The sequence below is a fragment of the Triticum aestivum genome, chromosome 4B (genome assembly GCF_018294505.1).
Source record: "Triticum aestivum cultivar Chinese Spring chromosome 4B, IWGSC CS RefSeq v2.1, whole genome shotgun sequence".
Taxonomy (NCBI): domain Eukaryota; kingdom Viridiplantae; phylum Streptophyta; class Magnoliopsida; order Poales; family Poaceae; genus Triticum; species Triticum aestivum.
The window spans coordinates 86586550-86596111 of NC_057804.1; positions in this window are offsets into that span (position 1 = coordinate 86586550).

Consider the following 9562-nt stretch of genomic DNA (forward strand, 5'->3'; position numbering starts at 1 on the left):
CCGGCGCTAATCCGGCGGCTCGGCGCTCGCCGGCCGGCCGATTTCGGTAGGCATAGCAAGTGCGCCTGGGCTCTGCAGGTTCAGCGTGGCGAGGCGCTCCTAGTGGTGGCATTGGCATGTGCTAGGGTGGGCTCTACCAGCGGCGACGACGATGAGTGCAGCGGCCGACGCTCGGTCGGGGTATGACCCGCACGCGTGGAGGCGCAGAGAGGCGCACACGAGCGCGTAGCACCCGCGCGAGGCGAGGCCGCGCCCAGGGGGGTGGTGAAGGGAGGCGCGGTTGTGGTCGAACGACGACATTGACGACAGCCGAACGGCGGTTGGAGAACAAGGCGCGTGTGGGGGGGCGCAGTGGGAGTCCTACGGCGCCAGGTATGGAGGGGTAGGAGGAGTGGGGGATCGCGGTGCTCACCTCTGTTGCAGAGGAGGCCCGAGGGAGAGTCGAGGCGACCGGAGACGGCGACTCTGTGTGGCGGCCTGAGGAAGGAGCCGAGCTCGGGGTGGCGCCGTGGGGGCGTCCGGGTCCTCGTGGCTTGGCGTAGAAGGAGAGGGGATCGCGGCGGAACCCGTGAGCTCGTCGAGGTGGCTCGTCGGAAGCGGTCGCCACGGCTACGGCACGGACATGGCGGTGGTGGCGCTCGGATGAGGTGGGCGAGCGAGACATAGAGGAGGAAGAGCGGGGTCGATCTGGGAGGCGAGAGAGGGGAGTGGTGAGTGAGGGGGCAAGTGGGAGAGGGGATCGAGGAGCCAGGAGCGCTGGAGGCCTTATCCCCTCCCGGTGTCGGCGCCGGCGAGGTGGTCCGGGGCGACCTGCCCCTGTAGCGAATCGGTCGCACAAACAGGAGAGAGGGAAGGGACCGAGAGGACAAGGTGGGCCGGCTGGGTTGGTCTGCTGGTTTAGGCCCAGTGGGAGTCAGGGGGTTTCCTTTTATTTTGCTTCTTTTCTTTTTCCATTTTCTCTTTTTCTTTTGCGTTTTCTTTTTGTACCAAATGAGTTTTGTTTTGAACAAAACTTGGCACATAAATCTAACACAATAAATTGAGATGGAACACAAAGGATGGGGTCAAAAGGAGTTGTCTAACCATTTTTAGAAATTGTAAAGGCCAATTTTAAATGCTGCTAGAGCACTAAATAAACTTCCAAGGACACATGGGAATCCAAAAGAGGTTGGTTCCAACAAGAAAAATAACTAGATTATTTGCCACACTTTGAACATTTTATTTGCATGTTTGAGAAATTTGAATTTTGGACTTTAGTTTGAACTTGAATTTGGATTGCGATTTGGATCAACCGAGGATTAGCAATAGTAAGAGTGGTGAAGTGGCATCATTAGCTGTGGATTATTGTAGCTTAATTATCCGGGCATCACAAGCACCCAATCAATCACTGCATCACCTGCAATCTGGCATGACACGCTAGGTCAGTGCATTGAATGTACTTGCAAGATCACAACAACCAAAAGCATCAAGGCAAGACAACAGCATAGCATTAGCAGATTAATTAACAACTACTATGATGCAAAAGCAACTACTAAGCATGATATGAAACTACTACAAAACTGATAAACAACCATCTCAGATCTCAATAACCATCTCACGCATGGTTAATCGACCAAGAAATATACCATCTCAATCACCTCGTGATCTATATCTCCACATGATCACCGCGTGAACACATCTCCAACTGAATGATCATCCTCAAGATCATCCCAACATCTTCATCAACATCCTACCAAACTGTCACAGCTCATCATATCAACATATTAGTCATACAAAAGTCATTCCCTCACATCAGTGTTGATCGAATGGTGTGACCTAGTACGAACATGTGCCCATGACCGCGGACGCGGCTATCGATAGATTAAACACACACACTCTGCAGAGGTAGCGCACTTTATCCACACCACAGAACCCATGGCCTCGCACTCCCATTCGGGTGGACCAATGGCGTTCCGAAAAAACCGATCTACTGCCATGCCACTCTCCCAGCCACCTCGACCAACTCTCTTATGGGACAAGTCATGGGTGGCCCCGTGCCTACCAAAGGCATCAATAGCCACCGTCGTGCCAAAACAAAAATGGTCCCACACGAGGACAAAAAGGGCCCTATCCAACTATAGGCACACAAGATTATGTCTGCTTACCAGGCTAGGGTACCGCACGCCCATAACCTTCCCTCGTTGGAGGCACCGGTGAGAGGCACAACAATAGACCTCATCAGGGCCTTCCCCACAAAAGGCAAATGTGGTTGCACTAGAAAAAGCTTGTTTTAGTGCCACCTGACCAACTTAATGACGGAATTTATCCCCAAAATATAATAGTGATAACTGATACTCCGCTATCATCTACCAACGTGTAATCCAAGTCATAGCAATATCCAACAAATAATCCAAAGCATAATACCATCATACCAAAGTACTCCGAGGATAACATAACACTACCATCATGGTGAAACCAAGAACAATAATGTTACTACCCCAATAGCAAGAACTAGCTATCCAGCTAAGATGCACATGCAAGCATCATCTCCGAAAATAATACTACAAAGCAACATACCAACTACCATCCTGAAAAAAATCATACTAGCCACTAATAATCCAAAGGCAACATGACATCCAAAGTAATGCTCCTAAATATACTATGAACTTGAAAATAATCATAACATAAGCCACTAATAATCCAAAGGCAACATGTCATCCACATAAGCTGCAAAATGTTAGTCATAGAACTCCAAGCAATAACAAGGCAATAACAAGATCAAAACAACTCCGAGAAATGCCATGACAACTCACAAGTAGCTACAACAATATTTTTAAACAAGTTCAAATAATTTAAACCATGTCACTGCATTACAGTGATGCAAATGGAGGTTGTGGCTTGCCGAGGGTGGAAGGATTCACCGGGAGAAAGTGCGAGCAACTCGCGGAAAGAATCGCTGGAAAACATTCTATGTTGGAGGGGGATGAATAAGCGCGAGGGCAAAATGGTCATTTTCATCATTTTAACACATGGTGAAAATTATTCCATCGGAACGGGCTCGACGAAACGAAGAAGTGGGCTTTGGAATCCCCTCATTTGGAGTTGGGATCAAAAAGTTATGAGGTGTTTTCTGCCAGGGACCTATTTGCAATAAAAATATTTCCAAATAGGGCCTGGACAGAAAAACTGAAAGCACATTAGAAGGGTATATGTTTTCTGTACGCTGAAACGTACTCTGAGCTGAAGCACCAGGGGAATACGCCTTTAGAGAAACGAAAACACACTGAGAGGATTAAGCTTTAGCCATGCGAAAGCGCACTTCACGCGAAGACACCTCCACCGGCCACGCTGGCAAGGGTGGGGCTGGGCTCTATGCGGCTTACAGGTGGGGCCCGCGCCTTGACTTTTCTCCTATGCACCTTTTTCTTCTTCCCCCGACGTGGCGCAGAACAGAGGGAGGGGTCACCGGCGCCGGCAGGATTCCGGCCAACTCCGGCCACCATTTGGGACGCCGCAGCCATCGATGAACTCAGGAGGCTACCGTGCATCCATTCCTGGGTCGCAAGAACACCGAGGAGTGCGGGAGACAGGATGGCCACCGGGACAGAGAGCAACCGCGGCGGTGCTGGATCTTGAAGGAGGTGGCTTCAGGCACTCCGGCGATCAGGTGATGGGCTGAGGAGGATCACCGGAGGTAGAGAGGGGCTCTGGTGGTGGAGAGGAGGAGAGAAAGGGGCTGGCCCGTCAGAATTTGAGAGAGCCAGAGCGGCGGCCATGGGAGGGCAGGGGAGCTCTTGGAGCTTGAAGAAGAGGCTGGGCGGAGCTCGGGGAAGGAGAGGGAGAGGTTGGTGAGCTCAGGGGTCTCGGGGGAGGGCTTATATAGGTGCCAGGAAGGAGGCCGAGCTGTCGTCACCGCAGACACATGGCCGTCGCTGCAGACGCATGGGCAGATGAGCTTCCTCGCCGGAACGCGACGAGAGGGAGTAGAGAGCAGGCTCACGGGACGGAGGGGGCCATGAGGGAGCAGAGGAAATAGACGGGAGGAGTTCGGAGACAAACCGAACACAGTGCGCCCGTGGCACTCGACGTCTAGCTCCGGCGAGGAGGCTTCGAGAGGGGCAGGGGGTCGAGGGTGACGTGAGAAAGGAGGGGAGTCAGGTTGGCACACCCAGACGCGCGGAAACCGTCGATGCCGAGCTGGCCGACGCACAGAACGCGGCCAGCGCTGCCAGAGCGCGTGCACAGACGTGCAAACGACGCGGTCACCACTCTGGCCGGCAAGGAGGGGATGCAAGAGATTGCCATGAGCTTTCTAGTGATGAGTCTCTGCATCACTATGGTTGTGGGAGGAGAAAAATAAGCATAAGAAGCCATAGACAGGTGGGATTCATCAAGAGAAGTTTGCTGCATCAAACTCGGAAAAGCACTGCTTATCAACAGGAAATTGATTGGAGCCAATGGAGTTGTCTAGGAGGTTTATCTATGGAAGGACTACGATCTTGGAGGTTTTGAGGGGATTTGGTGCACAAAATCACCTACTTGCTTTGCAACTGGCATATGGGTCCAGAAACTTAATCAAGATGATGCACTCAGATGGAGTGATGAAATGGGATGCAACTTGGCAAAGCCTAATGATATGGACATATAAATATTCTGTAAAAAAGCTCATACAAAATGGACAAGCCAAAATGGTACTTGCTTCACAGACATCATTTCTATCTAGAAACTTGGAATAATTTTGGTGATCAATTGGCTCAATGAAATGATCCCAAATTGGGTGGAGAGATGTTTTATGGGTAGGAGCATGATCTGGTGATTTATCAGATTTTTTGAAGCAATATAAAATACACTTCCTTCACAACCTGAAAATATTGCCAGAATCAAAGATTTGGTCCTGTGCTCACATAGATGATTGGATGGGGCTGCAATTGGGTGGAGGGGGTTAGTATGAGCACATGAAGGAGTGTGTAAAAGTTCAACTCATTTGGATACTCCTAGCTAGTACTTCCTTCACAAAGCCTTCTGTCTGACAGAAACTTTGAAAAAATCACTGAGGAAGATTGACTAGGAAAATGATGCTGAATTTGTGCATGAGGCAATTATTTGGACATAAAAGAATGCCCAAGGAGTTTGGGAGCAACTAGGAAAAGATAAATGACACTTCCTTCAGAAAGTGCCATTTAGGACATAATAGGAAATGGATGATTGGGGAATTATTTTTGATGTTTGGGCATATTTGAGCAATATATGACCCAAAGGAATTATGAGAATTATTTGGGAATTTTTGGATGAATAAAAATATAGGTTGCTTCACAACTTAGGGCGGATAGGGTTATTCCTTGAATAGAAAAAGGAATATTCCCTAGAAAAGAATTTTAGGGTTTGGTCAAGGAGGGAAGTGACATGATCTTTGTCACGCCCAATATGCGACCCTATCCAAAAGGAACTCGAAGGTCCCACCAAGGATAGACCCGCATATTGAAACGCTTTTGCAAGGTGGATATCATTACATCAACATTACATAATAGATGGGGATACATACAAGAGGCATACAATGCCACACGAATACAACATCATATTACATAAGAGCACCATCCGACTACTGATGAAACACAAACAGAAACTCAAACGACATCCACCCTGCTAGCCCAGGCTGCCGACCTGGAACCTATCCCCTGATCAAAGAAGAAGCAGAAGAAGAACTCCAAAACAAGCAAACATCGCTCTCGCGGCATGATCATCGCATAACCTGTACCTTCAACTGTTGTTGTAGTAATCTGTGAGCCACAAGGACTCAGCAATCCCATTACCATGGGTATCAAGACTAGCAAAGCTTAATGGGAAAGGAAGGGGTAAAGTGGTGAGGTTGCAGCATCGACTAAGCATGATATGGTGGCTAACATACGCAAATGAGAGCGAGAAGAGAAACAAATGAACGGTCGTGAAGCTAGCAATGATCAAGAGGTGATCCTGAACTCCTACTTATGTCAAGTATATCCCAAAACCGTGTTCACTTCCCGGACTCCGCCGAAAAGTGACCATCACGGCTACACACACGGTTGATGCATTTTAATTCGGATCTGGTGTCAAGTTATCTACAACCGGACATTAACAAATTCCCATCTGCCACATAACCGCGGGCATGGCTCTCGAAAGTTTAAACCCTGCAGGGGTGTCCCAACTTAGCCCATGATAAGCTCTCGCGATCAACGAAGGATATTCCTTCTCCCAGGAAGACCCGATCAGTCTCGGAATCCCAGTTTACAAGACCTTTCGACAATGGTAAAACAAGACCAGCAAAGCCGCCCGGATGTGCCGACAAATCCCGATAGGAGCTGCACATATCTCGTTCTCAGGGCACACCGGATGAGCCAGACGTCGGGTTGGCATAGACCCTGGTTGTCCAGGGGTCGCCAGACATCGCTCGGTTCGGACCAGCACTTAGAGAAGCACTGGCCCGGGGGGGGGCTAAAATAAAGATGATCCTCGGGTTGGCTGACCCAAGGGAAAGGTATAGGTGGTGGTGAGGCAAATGGTAAAACCAAGATTGGGCCTTGCTGGAGGAGTTTTATTCAAAGCGAACTGTCAAGGGGGTCCCATAAATCACCCGACCGCATAAGGAACGCAAAATCCGGGAACACAACATCGGTATGACGGAAACTAGGGCGGCAAGAGTGGAACAAAACACCAGGCATAAGGCCGAGCCTTCCACCCTTTACCAAGTATATAGATGCATTAATTAAATAAGAGATATTGTGATATCCCAACATAACCCTGTCCACCATGGAGCAATCTTCAACTTCACCTGCAACTAACAATGCTATAAGAGGGGCTGAGCAAAGCGGTAACATAGCCAAACAACGGTTTGCTAGGAAGGGTGTCAAAGGTTAGAGGTTCATTGCAATTTGGGGAGTCTTAAGGAACAAGTGATAGGAAGCGCAGCATAGCGATAGAACGAAGCAACTAGCATGGCAATGATAGTAGTGAGATCCAAGGTGGCGGTCATCTTGCCTGAAATCCCGCAAGGAAGAAGAACGAGTCCATGAAGAAGACGAACGGGAGTAGTCGAACGAATCCTCACAATCGAAACATTACCGGAACTAAGAAGCAACACCGGAAAGAAACAAACAACATGGTAAATGCACATGCATAAACATGGCATGATGCACAAACAAGTATGATGCATGTCCGATTTAAAAAGGTATGGCATGGCAAAGTGCAACAAACAATACTACAAGTTAAGTGGAACTCAATATGCAACGAGTTGCATATTGACGAAACACCACATTCGAGTTATTTAGTTCGCTCTCGGTTATGTACTCATCAATATAAAATGTTGTTAAACAAGGCAAGAGGTGAAACAAAAGTAAACTAACTATTTAGGCAAGTTTAAATGAGGCCAGAACAACAAACAACAATTCCGGAAAATCCCCATATGCATATTTCAAATTTGGTACTGTTCTGCCCTAACACATATTTTATTGTTGTTAAACAGGAAAATAAAGTGCAGCATGTTATTCTATGCATTTTTCTGCCCCAAATACATATAAATTTTATTAAAATCGAAGCTACGGTTATTTAGTTATGAAATAGACCATTTAACATGTGATTTATGCAAATTAATGCAAACAGCAATTTTAAATATTTTTAACATGGATGAAGGTTGCATATTGTGAAACTAGATGAAATTCTGAGCATTCTACATATATAAAGTATTTGCATATGATGCACAGTTAATTAAGCATGAGCATTTTAAAATGATGGCAATTTTCTGAAAATATGCATGATAAAGAATAAATGCTAAAACGCATGGAACAGGAAAAAAAACATGCACGGCCAAATTGCAGCACTCTGCAGCGACCCAGGAGGTCTTGGCCCGAGTGAGCGTTGAGTGTGCAAAAGTAACAGGAAAACAGAGCAAAAACGGGGCCGACTGGGATTTGATCCCACGACCTCCTACGTAGAGGAGCAAAGCGCTGACCAGCTTGCTTGACCAAGCGTTTGTGATACAAAAAGCTCCCTGGATCTATTGAGCTATCTTACAGCAGGTCGAGCTTGGCCATGGCTGCACGGGGCAACTGGCATCGACTGCAGCGACCAAATGCGGAGGCCTCTGCAGCAACAGAGAAGCGGCTGGGGTGCCGAAATAAGTGGAGGGTGCTGCTAGCCTGCTACGCGAACCACGGAGCAACACCGGGGCATGCGCGTGCATGTGTGGAGGCGCTGAGTGTAGGTGCTCGCGTGCGCAAAACTCAGAGATCAAGGTCATGGCGTACATGATTCAGTAGGTGGAAGCATTCGTGCGTGCGCTGGCGCTGGCGGGTGTCCGCGCGAGTGAGGTGGGCATGAGCAGGACTCCATCTCAGACATGGGGAAGACGATGATCGAAGGCGCGCGATGGTGTTCCGTGGCTGCTGCACGTGCATGCTTCGGTCTTGCGTGTGCGAGGGCGAACAGAGAGGATCGAGCGTGTGCGGGAGTGTGAAGGAGCATGCGAGGTGAGATTCCGAAACTCGTCCATGGCTGATATGAAATTGGCGACTCGGGAAGACGACTACGACAACAGAATTGAACCGGAGAGAGAGATGGGGAGGAGCGGGGCTTCACCGTGGGGGTGCTGCTGGAGTCGTACGAGGTCGACGACGGTCGGAGGATGTGCTGGTCGCCGGTGTTCATGACGTAGAGGAGGCAGAGGAAGAAGACGAACACATGGACGTGGACGACGGCGTGGAGGTGATCCAGTCCAGCCACCCATCAGAATCGGTCGGGGACGAAGACGTGGTGCAGGAGGACATGTCGAAGACGAGCTTAAGGCCCTCCGGCCACGAGAACGACGACGGACGTCGATGGTTTAACTCTCTGCTCTCGGTGCTCTGATTTGAGGAAGAAGAAGCAGAGGGAAGGGAAAGAGGTGGCGGCGGCGAGAGGGAAAGAGGGAAACCCTAGGAGGGCTCGGACGCCAAGAGGAGTTAAATAGGGGTGCGGGCGCGGCTGGCTCAGCCACCGTGGCCATGTGCCTCGCTCGGCTGTGCGAGTTACTGAGAGAGAGAGAGAAAGAGAAAGAGAACGATCGAGGTGGAAGAGAGGAGCGGACTGGTGAGGCTGGCAGGCGGGCCCGACGAAGTGAAAACTGTGCCAGCGTGGGAATTTTACCAGGAGGAGGGAGAGATGGGCGTCCAGGTGGGCTTGGCTCCGGCCCGGCTGGCTATGGGGATGGTTTTGTTGTGGGCTGCGCTGCACTCCCTCCCCCTCTGTTTTCTTCTTCTCTGATTTAATAAACCCGGGAATTTGAAGAAATGACCAGAGAGGTAGGAGTTGAATTAGGAAGGGAAAAACATATTCCTGGAGAACTGTAATATGCACAAATTAAATTAAATGCTCTGGCAATTTTTAGAGACTGCAAATTCAAACAAGTTTGAAAATAATTCAAGCTTGAATAAATCCTTAGCCCAACCAAAACACTTCCAAAAGACTTGAAAATGGGAGGAAGTGGTCTTGGCATGGCGTAGGGAATATAGAAATATAGTGAACATTAATCTGGAGCAGAAAATGCCACTAGAGAAATAATTGAAAGAAAGGGAAA